Raw genomic sequence first — 14976 nt, forward strand, 5'->3', positions numbered from 1 at the left:
AAAGTAGAAGCACACAGAAGCTAGAGAGGGAATCCCAGCCAGGGAGCCAAGAATGAGTGACTAGGACCCAGCACAGTTAGGTCTTGCCCTAGGGTTTTTGATTGCGTACAAGAGAAATCATTCCTCAGAGGTCAAAGTAGAAAATAAGCTTATTGAATCATAGTAATCTCTTCATCATGTATAAGAAGGCTGAAAACTATTTTCCAGGATTACATAAGAATTAACAATGTCTAGAGTGATAGTTAATTTTGATTGGCAACTTGATTGCATTAAAGAAAAGCCTACAGAATCAGGCAGGGACACCTTTGGGTCTATTTGTAAGGGCATTTCCAAAAATGATTAGCTGTGACTGAAGGATCCACCATAAAATGGACAGTATCATCTCATGGGCTGAGATTATGGGGTGGGTAAAAATGGGGAGAGGCTTTCAGCTGAGTTCCAACATTCTTCTATTTCTGGTCTGCTGGATGTGAAGAAGCAGGCACAGGGACACAGTCCCATTGCTCCCCCCTCTGTGATAGACTGAGTCCCCTCAAACCACGAGCCAGGTAAAACCCTCTTCATGGTTAGGCTGCTTCTCAGTAGGTTTTATGTCACTCCAATAAAGTCAGTTTTTATTTAGCCATCAGCATTGGTTCTGTGGAGATACCACGGGAATAACATTGAAAGACTTTAAGCAATAGAGCTGGTGTCCTGGAGGTCATACATATGGAAGGATTGTGAGGCAAATCCTTACATGTCCTACCTTCCAGGTCAGCGTTTGACTCTGCCATGTCTGGCACCATACTTTTGGATTTGATTCTCTTGAAGAAGGCTACAAAAGTGGCAGTCAATACTTTGTATAGAAAGAGGCCCTCTGTTTCACCCTAGGATGAAAAGGTGGGGAATCATTTGGTATAGAAGGACACTTGAGGCTTCCAGGTTTCCAACCTGCTAACTTTCTCCTGGATGTGGTCTTTACCAGGAGGTGTGCTATTTTGTCTGGATCCAAAGGGAAGCCATAGAGTAGATGGCTATGGGCTTTCAGTGCTCGGTTGTAAGTGCTGGTAAACAAAGCATACATTGTAAAGGAAGGAGATTGTTCCTCACTGTTGCTTCTCTGAAGAGGCCATGCTTCCTCACACCTGCTTCACCGGACACACTGCTTAGCTTTCCTGGATATTATTTCAGGCAGTCTGCCATCTCCCTCTGGGTAGAAGTCTAGTTCTCCACTCCGTTCTCTATAAATCTTCAAATGTGATTTCCTTTCTACTTCTTGCAAGCGAGCAGATGTCCTTCATGTGTGGCCTTCTGGCATCCATGTATTTTTATTGGCATCTTGTTCCTACGAATGTTCCCCACCCCTTTCTTTAATACGCGGATGAGACATATAAAGTATGAGTATTTGTTCATTCAACGAGTGTTAGGTGATGTCGCTGAGTGTGTGATACCCGCCAGCTTCAGGTTAGCGAAATCACTCCGAATCTACCTGTTCTTAATCTTTTTAAAGTCCTCTCCTATACAGCTCCCTCCCTATCATATAATCCTAGCCATGTCTTATAACAGGCAACAGGGAGATTTTCAGGAGAAAAGAGTAGATAATGATCTGACTGAACAACCAACTAACTCAAAGAAATTTTATCCTTAAAAATCTATTTGCATAGTTACTTATTTACTTTGTGAAACATGGTGTTACTGGGTACATCAAGTTGGCCTGGAACTCACTGTGTAGCCATGTTGGCCTTGAACTCATGGCAACCCTCTTGTCTTAGCATTCCACAAACACATGAAAATAATCTTGGTGGATCTCATGATTTTGGCACCTTGGCATTAATAGACTCTTCCATTGAGTGGTGCTAGTTGGCTACGGCAGTGCTTAAATATAACTGGCCCTTATGATCTCATAGGAAGTGGCACTATTAGTTGTGGTAGTATTGGAGTGGGTATTACTTTGTTGGAGGAAATGTGACACTGTGGGTGTGGACCTTGAGATTTTCTATGCTCAAGTTATTCCCAGTGTCATAGTTGACTTCCTATTGCCTTCTGATCAAGATGTAGCTAACACCATGTCAGCTGACATACTGCCACACTCCCTGCCATGATGATAATGGACTGAAACTCTGAAACTGTAAGGCAGCCTCAATTAAGTGTTTTCCTTGTAAGATTTGCTGTGGTCGTGGCATCCCTTCTTAAAAGTACAAACCCTAATTAAGACAAGGGGTCTCAGGGGCTGGGGTATTGCTGCGATAGGCCTGGCTATGTTTTTGTTTGGAGTTAGGAAAGTCGTGGAATGCTTTAAGTGCTTCTTAACGTGGCATACCAGTAGAGGCATGGAAGATAGTGGTGCTGCATGTGATTTGATGAATTATGGGAATCAAGAAGTTTAAGAAGAGAAGAATGCCAGTATGTGGCCTAGAACCTGGTCTTGTAATGTTTTGGTGAACAACGTGGCTGCTTTTTGCCTTTGACCAAAGAGTCTGCCTGAGGCTAACGTGAAGAGTTTGAGATCAGTTCCACTGGCAGAGAAAATCTCAAAACAGCCTAGTGTAGACTCTGTTGTGTGGTTATTAGTGTAAACTCTGATGAAGATTTGCAATGAAAAGGAGCAAACCGAGTGAAGAAAATATTTGAGAAGAAAAAGATCACTAGAAAGTGGAAGGGAGTTGAGTTCTGTGTTCAAGGACAAAAAGGGATTAAGAAATGGAATAAAGGGAGTGATGAGCTCAGAGCAAGATCACACCCAGCTAAGTTTCCAACTTGTGAAGAGGAACTAAAGAAAAGTTTAGAGACGTGTGGCGGTGCATGCCTTTAATCCCAGCACTTGGAAAACAGAGGCTGGCAGAATACTGAGTTCAAAGTCAGCCTTGTCTACAGACCCCAAGTTTAGGCAGTGAAGGTAACCATCAAAAACAGAAAACTAATGAAGATGGAACTGAATGAGGGGGCTGTGCTCCAGCCCCAGTAAACAGCAGAACTTGGCTGATGTCTTTGATATGTAATTCATTCTACTCACCAGGATCATTAATTTGATCCGTTTTGACATCAGCCTATAACTTCTAGTGCATTGAGTGGAGGAGAAAGATGGCCATCTTGTTTTATGTAAGCTTTACACAAGACAAAATCATCTTAAATGAGGTAACATAGTTTTAGAAAATGACTTTAAAAGTTCAGGCTGTAGGCAGACAAGCCTATAGGGCGTTTTCTTAATCAGTGATTGATGGGGAGGGCTCAGTTTATTGTGAGTGGGGCCATTGCTGGGCAGGTGGTCCAGGTTATATAAGAAAACAGACTGAGCAATCCATGGGGAGCAAGCCATAAGCAGCACCCCTCCATGTTCTCTGCATCACCTCCTGCCTCCAGGATTCTGCCTTGTTTGAGTTCCTGTCCTGACTTCCCTTGATGATGAACAGTGAAGTAGAAATATAAACAAAGTAAACCCTGTCTTTCTCAACTTGCTTTTGGTCATGGTGCTTCAACACATACTAGGACAAAGGTGTATTCTCATGTACAGTTGCATTTAGAGGTATGGTGCTCATGTTTCTGAGAGATATAAATTAATTCCCAGGGTAGGTGGACAAGGGGAAAGATAGAAATGAGACACCTTAGGGAAAGAGAGAACAAAACCAGCAATCCGGATCTTCTCTTTAGTGTTTTAATTTCATGTCAATTCGCATACATGTGTCACATATGAGTATATCTGGGATATTTGGAGTTCTATACTAGAAAAACCCCAAGAACGGTTAGTACTGAAAGATGAGTTCCATGTTAGTCAGGCTAGCCTGTGCTGTGGCAACAAATTCTGAAAGATTCCTGGCTTCATTTAGTCAACGGTTATTTTCATGCAGTGATGATACAGTGTGAGTCAGACAACTGTCTTCAATAGTCCTTTCTGTGTGATGCCCAACATGACTGCACTGTGGTTATGCCATGCGCAACAAAGGGCTCCTGTCACACTGCTAGAATAGAAGAGAGTCTGGGGGTAAAGGATTTTAACTTACTTAAACTACTCTTTAAAATAATCACCATCCCTTCTAATCCTGTTATGGACTAACGCTCAGTAAGATGTTCCCTGCCCCACTTTACCCATGGCTAATGGTGCTCTCACGTGCTCTGAAAGAAGACACCATGTCCTTATCCCGGCTTCAGGTTTCTCTTCTGAGGGGAAATGTCCCTGTGTTGGCATTCAGTCCACGTCTGATTAAGAAATGCACTAACGGTAGAAGGAACACATTAGCCTCAGATATTCTTGAAGGAATGTATTAGCAACAGGCATTTTTAATAATGTTATCAGCTTCCTGACAATGAAAGTCTCGGGGTGAATGTAGAAAAGAAAGCAGAGGAGCAGTAATAATTACAAGCCATCCCAGCAGAGCTGTCGTGCTAACATTTGACACAACTTAGCGCCTGCATTTCCGTTTACTGTTTGTATCACCATTGAACTCCCTGGGCTGAAGTGGTATGCTCTGTGAGTGACATAGTCTCTTTGGTACCCATGTTCCTGTGATTAAATGATGACATCATCCCTCATTCCTTCTCATGCACATCAGATCTTTGTCATATACTCTGCAACTGAGAGACTTTTTTAATTGAAAAAAATTGTCGAGGGTCGAAATTTCGCATATCTCACCTGAATTGGAGCTTTGTGGATTCAGTTTGCCATCTGTTATCTCCTCCAGCTACCAAGTATGCATATTTTCTCTTTTGTTAAAATGCATATTTGTTTTCTGGAGTGATTTTCTTACATCCTAAGGGATATGCAAACCCTGCTTGGCATCCTTCTTTTTCTTAGACTATCCTTGGACTGTTTTTTTTTATTATTAAAGATGGTATTTGTATAAGAACAAATCAAAGGCTGTTATTCTGTGAAATGGGAGAGTACGAGTTTAATATGACCAAAAGTTTAACCTATTTTGTGAATATCATGTTTAGGATAATTGTTCCGCCTCTGTTGTCAGCTATTCTGTGAGAAGAATCTGCTGGAATCTAATAGCCCATTTTATCTCTCTGGGCTGCTTTAAGAAAGTCACCTTCATCTCTGATCAGTGATTTCATTATCTGAAATGGGTTGAGTAACAGCATCCATCCAGCACATTCGCCATGAAGATCAAGTGAGAATTTGCTTGACAAGTCGGTCACATCATATATTGTCAACAGATGTTAGCCATCATTACAATAACCGTGATGGATACTGCCATTTCCTCAACTATCAATTAATTGTGCCATAATTGTTTAGTTAATCATATGTTACACTCCCTGCTCCTCAACTCCATTTCAATGGACAATGAGTTAAATTTGCGCTGTAGAACCAAATTTATCTCACATCAAGCTAGGGAGGTGGCTTAGTCTTCACAGTCCTTGCCTGATAGGCACGAGGACTCAAACTCGATGCCAAGAAACACATAAAAAATGCCATGTATAGTGGCACATGCTTGTCATCTGCACAGTCTAGAGACAGAGACTGGCAGATCCTTGGAATATTCAACATAGTCAGTCAGCATAGCCTACTTAACAAATGCCTGTCCACTGAGAGATAGAATGAGAAAGACAGAGAAGAGGGTGGGAGAAGAGAGAAAGAGAGAGGGGGGAGAGAGACAGAGAGAGGAGAATGACACATGAAGACTGATCATCCAAAGTTGTTCTCTGTCATTCATACATGCACACATGTGTGGACACATATGTACCTGGTATTCCACCACACACATGCACACATGAATGTACACACAGGGCCAGGAGGTGGGGGTAGATAATTAGCTCAAGTCTTCAAAAGCAGCAAAGTTAGTCTAACCATAGAATTTGTGTATTGCCATGGTTTCTTGGGTCTAGCTTTAATTTGTAATGATATTTTAGTTTAATTGTGTATTTTATAAATGATCCACTACTTATTATGGTGCCCACTATGCACTTAATTAAGTGCTGAACAGAGTAGCACATTTGCGCAATGAAATTACGAGCCCTGCTTCGGAAGACGCACCTTGCCTCTGAGGTTAGTTTTCTAGGGTGCCCAGGCATATCAGTTGAATATTCATTATGGAAATTTAGAGATTCAGCACTTTTACAGCCGCAGCTCATCCATCTAGGAAGCCCAGGAAGCCGACCTCCACAGCAGGAGGAGAGTCCTCATAACAAACACACACAAATGGGGATTGAACTTGGGCAAGCAGATAAGGAACCTGGAGCCAAAAACCAAGTATTTCTCCAGAACACTGAACGGATTGTGGCCAAAGCATGGGATGACACCTGGAAATCCCTAAGAAGAGGGAGAGGACACTCTCTTAGAAATTGGAGGCTCTAGAGTCTAATGAAACCCAGGGCCAGTTGAGATTGACTAGCAGTCAACTCCAAGACAAATCACAAAGGGTTGGCATTTTTTGAGGAGAAATACGGGTCAAAGCTCAGAAAAAAATACATTATTTTCTTTATTACTTTGATCAAAATCATAAAAGGTTCTTCTGTTTCCAGTTGGCAGATCAAACAGAAATTAGGTAATTCATAATCAACCCCACTGTCTCAGGAGGTGGCTGCCTGTGTTTTCCTCTACCTGGCGTGTTCTCAAGACCACAGAGTTGAAGATTTTAGGGTGTAGCTTCACATGCTGCGTAGTTTTTATTTTTTATTATTACATTAAAACAAGTTTGCCACCATTTGGCAGTCTCATACATTTATGTAATGAAGTTAGTTGTTCGCATACCGAGCCCCCACCTCTCCTGACTGATACCCCTCCACTTTAATGTTTTTTTTGTGAGTGTGACCCACCACATTTCATTAGAGTTTTTTGTGAATGGGTCTTTATTCACTGGAGCAAGGGACTTACCAGTATCTACACCAGTGAAGAAATGACACTTCCCCCAGCAGTGTTCACTGCAGATAGTCTCTCAGTGAGGTAAAGCCTCATGGCTGCTTGCATGATAGCCCCTCCGGGAGGTACAGACTCGTGGCTGTTTGCTTCCCCATGCATGATGCAAGGTTGATGGAACCAGCCTTGTGCAGGTCATGCACAGAGAGCCACACAGCTGCAGAGAATTCAGGAGAGCCCAGCCTTTGGCTCTTATGTTCTTTCTCTCTCATCTCCCTCTTAAGATGGTCCACAAATCTGCGAGGTTGTTGTAATGCTGACCCATTTAGAGACAAGGGCTTATTCTCACCACTCTGGTCTGCTTGGAACTCTGAATTAACCAGTGCCTACTTTGGTGAGAAGCCTATCTGGTGAAGGCTGGACACAGCCATCACTTATGGTTATAAGCATGTTATTTAGGAAATATCTTGACAACATGACCATTTAGCAAGACAATAGCAGTAGACTCCTGTAGTAGGAGACTGCTTGTTTGTTTCTTGGCCGCTTAGACCCAAATAATCACACAGAAACTATACTAACTGCAACACTGTTTGGCCAAAAACCAGGCATAATTCTAGCTAACTCTTACATCTTAAATTAAACCATTAAACTATTTCTATTATTCTGTGTATCAATACAAAGCTGTGGCTTACCAGTAAGTTTCTGGATCCTTCTGCTTTGGGAGCTACATGGCATCCCTTTGACTCTGCCAACTTTCTATCTATCTAACTATCTATCTATCTATCTATCTATCTATCTATCTATCTATCTATCTATCATATATATATATATATATACACACACACACACACACACACATATATATATATATATATATATATATATATATATATATATATATATTTGGATTCCTGCATGGATTTATTCTGCCCTGTCATAGACCCAAAGAAGCTTCTTTATTAAACAATGGTAATAAAACATATTCACAGCTTATAGAGGGGAATCCCACACCGCCTCCCCTTTCTGTCTAAATGAAAAGGAAGGTTTTAACTTTAATATAGTAAAATTGCACATAACAAAATAAGTATCAAGTAAGAATTACAGTTACAATATTTAGTACATTTACATTTGATGAATTAAGGAAAGTACTCTATTATCTATCCTTTTTGCATGAGTCTAAAGTTTTATATCTAATTTATCCTTATCATAACTAAGGAAAACTATAACTATCTTTCTTCAACTCTTCAAAGACTCCAGAAGGATATAATATTACCTAAGTGAACAGAAAGTACGCTGTAAGCAACTTCAAAAACTCTAGAATTGACAGACACATCTTGCTGCCTGGACAGTCATCCAAAGTTTTTCTATAACATTGCAGCATACATCTTCAGCCTATAGGCTCACAGTATATGGCATCCTTTTTCATGAAGTAGGAAATCTGAATATTTCTTATGCCTTATACTGGCAAAGTCCATCAGTTGCTTTCTTGGGTGTCCTGCAAAATGTTTGGCAGTTCTTTCATGAAGCAGGAGCCCAAAGGACTGTCTCACCTTCCTTTGACAAGTTCAACAGTCATTTTTTCTGTAGGTCCTGCATGTCTGGTTTATACAGAATGCCATCAAGCAGTCCAGGCAAAAGCAGTTTCTTGCCCAATGCCTAATAAACTCCATAGGGTGACTCTTCTGTGCCCATCTTACTCTTGAAGTAATTGGTGGTGCCAGGAGCAGATGTGTCTCACTGCTGAGAAGTCTAAGTTCTTAAAACATTTTAAGTAACATATTCCATAACTCTTTGAAATATTTGAAGAATACTTATCTACATGGATAGTCACTGTTGTACCTTACAGGATGCACAGTTAGTTCAGATGGCTAATGGTTTTTGCCCCCAGCTTAGCTCCTTCTACTATGAAAGCAAGCCAACAGGGAAAATGCTTCCATACCTGCTGCAGCTTGGTTTCTTAATATTTTGAGATCAATATGTGTGGAGCATTCGGCAATGGAGTCTCGCCATTAAGTTCTGGTAAAGCTACCAAGAACAGCAGCAATTATGATAGCTTGCATGTATTGTTGTAAGGGTCTGGGGCCTCCCTGAGTAGTGACTCACAGGGAGACCTCTCACACCTGGCATGGGAGTTTGTATTAACATATGTGCTCTGGGAGTACCATTATCTACACATGGAACTGGCTTCCTTTCAGACTTCTGTTTTTATATTATATTTGCTTATAAATGAGCAGATTTCCACATGACTTTTTCACATAGATTTGGTTACCCATCCTCTTTTTTCTATGCTCCCCCTCTCTTCCATTTAGACTTTCTCACCCCTAATACTCCCCCTATAAGCTCATGTCTGATATGATCTGCTCTTCCCCACCATAATCCATCTTTCTCCTCTCTCTCTCTCTCCTACTGGCCACTTTATGGTTTTATAGCTCTCACTGATACTCATGGTTAAAAAGAATTCTCTAAAAATGTGCAAGTGAGATTCACATATCAGGGAAAACATAGGTGTTTGCTTTCTGGGATTGGGTTACCTTATTCAGTGCAATATTTTACAGATACAACAATTTTTTCTGCAAACTTCTAGATTTTATTCTTCTTTACTGCAGAATAAAAAACTCCTCTGTGTATATGCATCACATTTTCACTATGTTTTCGTCACTTGATGGACAACTAAGGTGGTTCCATTTCCTCCCTGTTAGAGAACCAGACTAAAATCAGAAATGCGGGTTCTCTGTTGTATGATGTGGAGCCTTTGGGTTATATGTCCAGGAGCAGCCTAGCTGGCTCATCTGGAAGTTCTACTTCAACCTTTGGAGAAAACTTCACACTGATTTTCATAGTGGCTGTGCAAGTTTATGCTCTCACCATCAGTAAATAAGGATTAGACTTTGTCTGCATTGGTTGCTATTTGTTTTCTCACTCTTAGACATTCTGAATGGCTGAGATGAAACCCCAGAGTAGTTTTAACTTGCATCTCCCTGATATTTAAGATGACTGGTCACTTTTAAAGGTATGCATTTGTGATTATTCTTTTAAGAGCTCTCTGTTCAGTTCACAGACCACTTTTTAAAACAGGTGGTTTCCTTTTTCTTTGATTTTTTAAAAAAGAGCTTAGTTATGTGTTTGTGTGTTTTGACTGTCACCTGAAAAGGCCAGAAGAAGGCAGAGGATCCTCTGAGACTGTGATTACAGGGGTTGTGAACTGCCTGTCAGATGGGTGCTAGAAACTGAGCCTACATTCTCTGGAGGAGTAGTCCGTGCTCTTAACTGCAGAACCATTTCTTCAGCCTCTCGGGATGTTTCCTTGATGTTTAGCGTTTTAGACATTTTATATATTCTAGACAATAATCGTTAGTCAAATGTGTAGCTGGCAAAGAATTTCTCCATTCCACTGTCTGCCTCTTTGCCCAACTGTCAGTCTCCTTTGCCGCACAAGCCCTTCTAATTGTGTGAGGTCCCAGTTGTTCTTTGTTTCCTGAGTGACCAGCGTCCTACTCAGAAAACCCTTAGCTATGATAATATTGTCACATCTACTCTCAACTTTATTTTCTGTAATTCCATGGTTTCCTATTGGACTGTATTGTATTTGATCCAATCCATTTTGAATTAAATTTTGTGCAAGATGAGCGATAAAGGCTTGAGTTTCATTCTTCTACACATATGTATCTTTTTGCTCCAGCATCCTTTATTGAAGAGGCTGCTCTTTCTTCAAATGTGTATGGCATATTTGTAAGAATTCAGGAGCCTGTAGTCACATAAACTTACATCCATATTCTATTCTGTTTGTTCTTCTGTGTGTTGTCTATTAACTATGATATAAATTGAGTAGTTTCTTTACTGGTGCTGTGTATTTGGTGTTCTGTGAGTTTCTTGTTGCAGGGTGGACATCTCTTTCCTTAGATTTAGGAAGATTTCTGCTATGATTTTCTTGAAAGTATCTCCTGTGCTTATTTTTCTCTTAATTTAAGTTAGGGTAGTCTGAGAAGAGGGAACCTCTGATGAGAAAACTGCCCCCATGAGATTCACGTGAGCAAGCTTCTGGGTTGTTTTCTTAATTTAAGATTGGTGTGGAGGGGCCAAGCCTACTGTGGTGGTGCCATCCCTGGGCAGGTGGTTCTGGATTATTTAAGAACTCAAGGTGATCAAGACGTGGGGAACAAGCCAGCCAGCAGGACTCCTCCATGTCCTCTGCTTCAGTTCCTGCCTCCAGGTTCCTGTCTTGTGTTCCCACCCTGATTTCCGTTCATGACTGACTATACATTGTAAGCTGAAATAAGCTCCTTCCTTCTCAGGTTGCTTTTGGTTAAGGTGTTTATCACAGCAATAGAAAGTCAAGTAGGACATTACTTATTTGATGGAAAATTATGCTACTTCTCCTATGCCCGTAATTCATAAATTTTAACCTTTACATGATGTCTCAAAGATCTGGCATATCCCTTCATAGGCTTTTAAAACTTATCATTGACCTAGACTGAGTCAATTCCTCTGCCTTGTCCTCAGGCCCTGAAATTTTGACTTCAACAAGATGCATTGTATTTATAAGGCTTCCCAGTGTACTTTTTGTTTAATCTTATTATGAAACTGTTCATTTCCATCTTCACACAGCTTTTCTTTTTTCTAAGATGTTATTTGTTTATTTATGTATTTATTATATAGTATTCTGCCTGTATGCCTACCTGCAGGCCAGAAGAGGGCACCAGATCTCATTATAGATGGTTATAAGCTACCATATGGTTGCTGGGACTTGAACTCAGGACCTCTGGAAGAACAGCCAATGCTCTTAAACGCTGAGCCATCTCTCCAGCCCCTACAGCTTTTCTTTTATATTTTATTTACTTAGTAACTTTCCTTTAATACCCTATACGTACCTCCTTTCTTCATCTAGCTCTGGGTTCTCTTGGTATATAACCTCATCCTTCTTGAGCCAAACATGCTTACATTCAAGTTTCATCTGGGTCATTTTGACTTGGGCCCTCACCATGGAATCAGCAACTTCTGTAAGAAACAGGTTGTCTTGCTGGTTCACAGTCGTTGTGTTTTTGTGCTGGGACCATGCCATCTGGGTTAGATCGTTGAGATGGTTTCTGTTGTTTTAAAATTCAATCTGCCTTTCTACTTTTAGTGGGACATTTGCAGTTTCAGAAGAGATTGTAGTTTTGGGTGATGCTTTCCTCATCTTGCCTGTTGCTCAGGGAACCAGACTATGTCTCTAGACTCCATCTGTGAGTTGAATGCCATCTGCAAAGATAATCACTCACAGGATGAAGCAAGCCAGGGCCTAAGTACAAGTGTAATTCCTAACCTCCAGGACAAAACAGAACTTAACTTTTCTTTTGTGTGTGTATGTGCATGTATGAATGTGGGCTGTGGGTTCCACGGCATACCTGTGGGAGTCAGTTCTGTCCTTCCAGCAGGAGACTCCTGAGGATTAAGCTCCAGCTTGGTGGCAGGTGCCTTTCCTCATTGAACCCACATGGTACTGTTCTAGTTCTGTTTCTGTTTGTTTATTTTCCTTTCATTTCTTTTGCTTGAGCATGGAAGATGTTTTGAGCTTCTGGCTAGCTGTACTCCTTTCGGGTGCACGGCCCTAGCCCAAATCCCCACAGTTGCTCATTCCATCTTCCCTGCTTCCACATTCCCTTGCTAGGAATATTCCTTTCCCTGCCTGAACCTTGACAACTGGTTTGTTTCCATCCCCCACCTCCTCTCCTTCCTTCTCTTCCTCTCCCTCTCTATCTCTTGTCCCCCGCCTTCCTTTCCTCCCATTTATCTCTGCCCATCATGGTTTGGTCTCAGCTACAAACACGTCAGAGCTCACGTGTTTCCTCTGGGCCCCGGATGGCTTTATGGGCCTTCGGGAAAGCTGAGTATTGACTCCGCTAAGGTTAGAGGAACTCCGCTAGTTCCTTTTCTAGGGACAAAGTGTCACAATCTGGGTGACTTTCACTGCAGGAATCTACTGTCATAGTTCTAGAAGTTAGAAACCAAAGGGTTGGCCAAGACTGCTCACTCTGAAGTCACTGGTCAGCATGCCTTCTAGGCCTCTCCATGTTTCTCAGAGCCTTGCTGACTTAATGAACTCCCACCCCATGCCATGTCTCTTCATCCCATCCTTCCTCCCTGCCTGTGCACATGCATAGATCCTCCTTTCTTAAAATGTAAGGTGTCATCACCTCAGCCTAGAATGGAAGTTAATGACCTTGTTGTAACTTGATTACCTCTATAAAACCCTATTTTCCAAAATATCCCTTTCTGTAGGGATGCATTGATCATTAAGTCATCATATAGATTCGATGAATGTGCATTAGCTCTGTGAGCTAATTTGTATGTCAAGTGTTGAGACTATAGATAATTTTAACAGCCACCGAGTAGTGTTGCTGGGAAGGGAAGACATTTATTTATAATTGAGCATAAGCACGAGTGGATTGCACACAGCTTTAATATGAGGAAAACACAGCGGGTGGATGAATCCTTAGTCTTCAGCCATCCTTTCATTTTTGCTCCGGTTTTTCCTGCTTTAAATAAATGCTTCTATAGAATTCTATAAATTCCTGGCAACAGGATTCACTTGGAGTTGATGAAACCGAATGGGATGTAGTCGTCGAGCCACAGGGGAGGTAGGGCCATAGTGCTCACCACAAGCGCCCAGACCACACTGTAAATGATCGTGTTACCTTGTTCCTTTTCTCAGAGAGATGGTTGTCCTCACATGAGCCTCGGGAACTAGAAACACTACAAAAACAAATGCCGTAATCATACTTCGTCTGGTGGCTGCGAACACAGCCTTGCTGAAAACAAATTCCCGAGTCTCTTACTGGGAGATGGTAATCAGAGACAAACTCTCTCTAATCAAATTCTCTGAGTGGAGCAATAGACCCTGCTGCATTTACAGCTGAATTTGCGGTGGGGGTAGCTTAGACTTTTAGAGGAACACTTGGGACTTTGAAAGCAAAACATGGGAGACATTGGGATCATGTTTTTGGTAAATCTAGTATTGGGTGGTTATCTGGGACAGGAAATGAGGTCACAGGAAACCACATTGAAAAGCTCCTTGGGCACGCTGGGGAAATAACTCCATTAGCAAACTGCTTGTTTCCAAGTGTGAGGAACGGAGTCTCCCTCCCTTCCCACAGTCCAAATTAAAATTGGGGTGTGGTCATGTGTGTTTATAGCCTCAGAACTGGGAGGTGGACACAGTTGGATCCCTGGCCAGCCCTACAGCCTAGATGACAAACTTTAGGCCAGGAAGACACTGTTTGAAAAAAGGTAAAGCAAGGTAGCTCGTATCTGATGAATGATAGCCAGGATTGTGCTCTGGTCCCCACAGGCATGCATATACATGTGTACCTGCATAGCACACACACACATACACACACAGAGAGAGCCTTAAATGTCATGCTTGAATGATCCACAGGACTCATTTAAGAACAGGTAATGCTTGGAAGGTTCCTGGCAGTTAATCTTTCTCAAGCCCTCTCTACCTTCCCACTTGAACAGTATTGGAAAGTGTGTAACGACGGCTGGTCCAAACTGCCTGTCTTGTGTTCAGTCTCCCTGCTGTGAAATTAGGATATTCCAAGAAAAGGTAGGTTGGTACCATACCCTCGTATACCAAAGCTGTTTTTTCATCTTGGTCAAGATGCCTATACTAAATGTCTCTCCCCCTCCTTTGCTAAACAGAAAAAGCAACAACCCATTTCCAATGCTCTGTTAAAGACAGAGGTATCACCCCACATGACTAATTTGGTGACACAATTTTCCAAAAATAAACTTCTTAGATCTTAAAACATGTGGGAAAGTGTTCTGTGGGTGGTCTTTGAATCTCTCTCCTCTGACTTTTGTTTGTGGGTCTTCTGTGTGAGAGTTGAGAGATTTGAACAGACAACAGGGAATTAAATAGAAATACCCTTCCGTAAGTAGAATGTGGGTTGTCGATGTTAGCTCCAACATAATCCACAATGACAGAATGATAATGATCTCAAACAGAGGTCCCCCGTATGCTTATTCCAAATAACTTCCAGGATGCTGACTTAAATATCCTGCTACAAGCTCACCAGCATCTCTCCAAGCATCATGTTGTTGTAATGCTCTCAGATTTTCATAAGAGTTTAAGCTTTTTTTAGTTAGTTGAAGCATAACAATGAAATCCGATCCCATACAATGGCTTTGTAGGTATGCATTCAATGGCAGGGAAGGAAGGAAAG

The sequence above is a fragment of the Myodes glareolus genome, chromosome 4 (genome assembly GCF_982192425.1).
Source record: "Myodes glareolus chromosome 4, mMyoGla1.1, whole genome shotgun sequence".
Classification (NCBI taxonomy): Eukaryota; Metazoa; Chordata; class Mammalia; order Rodentia; family Cricetidae; genus Myodes; species Myodes glareolus.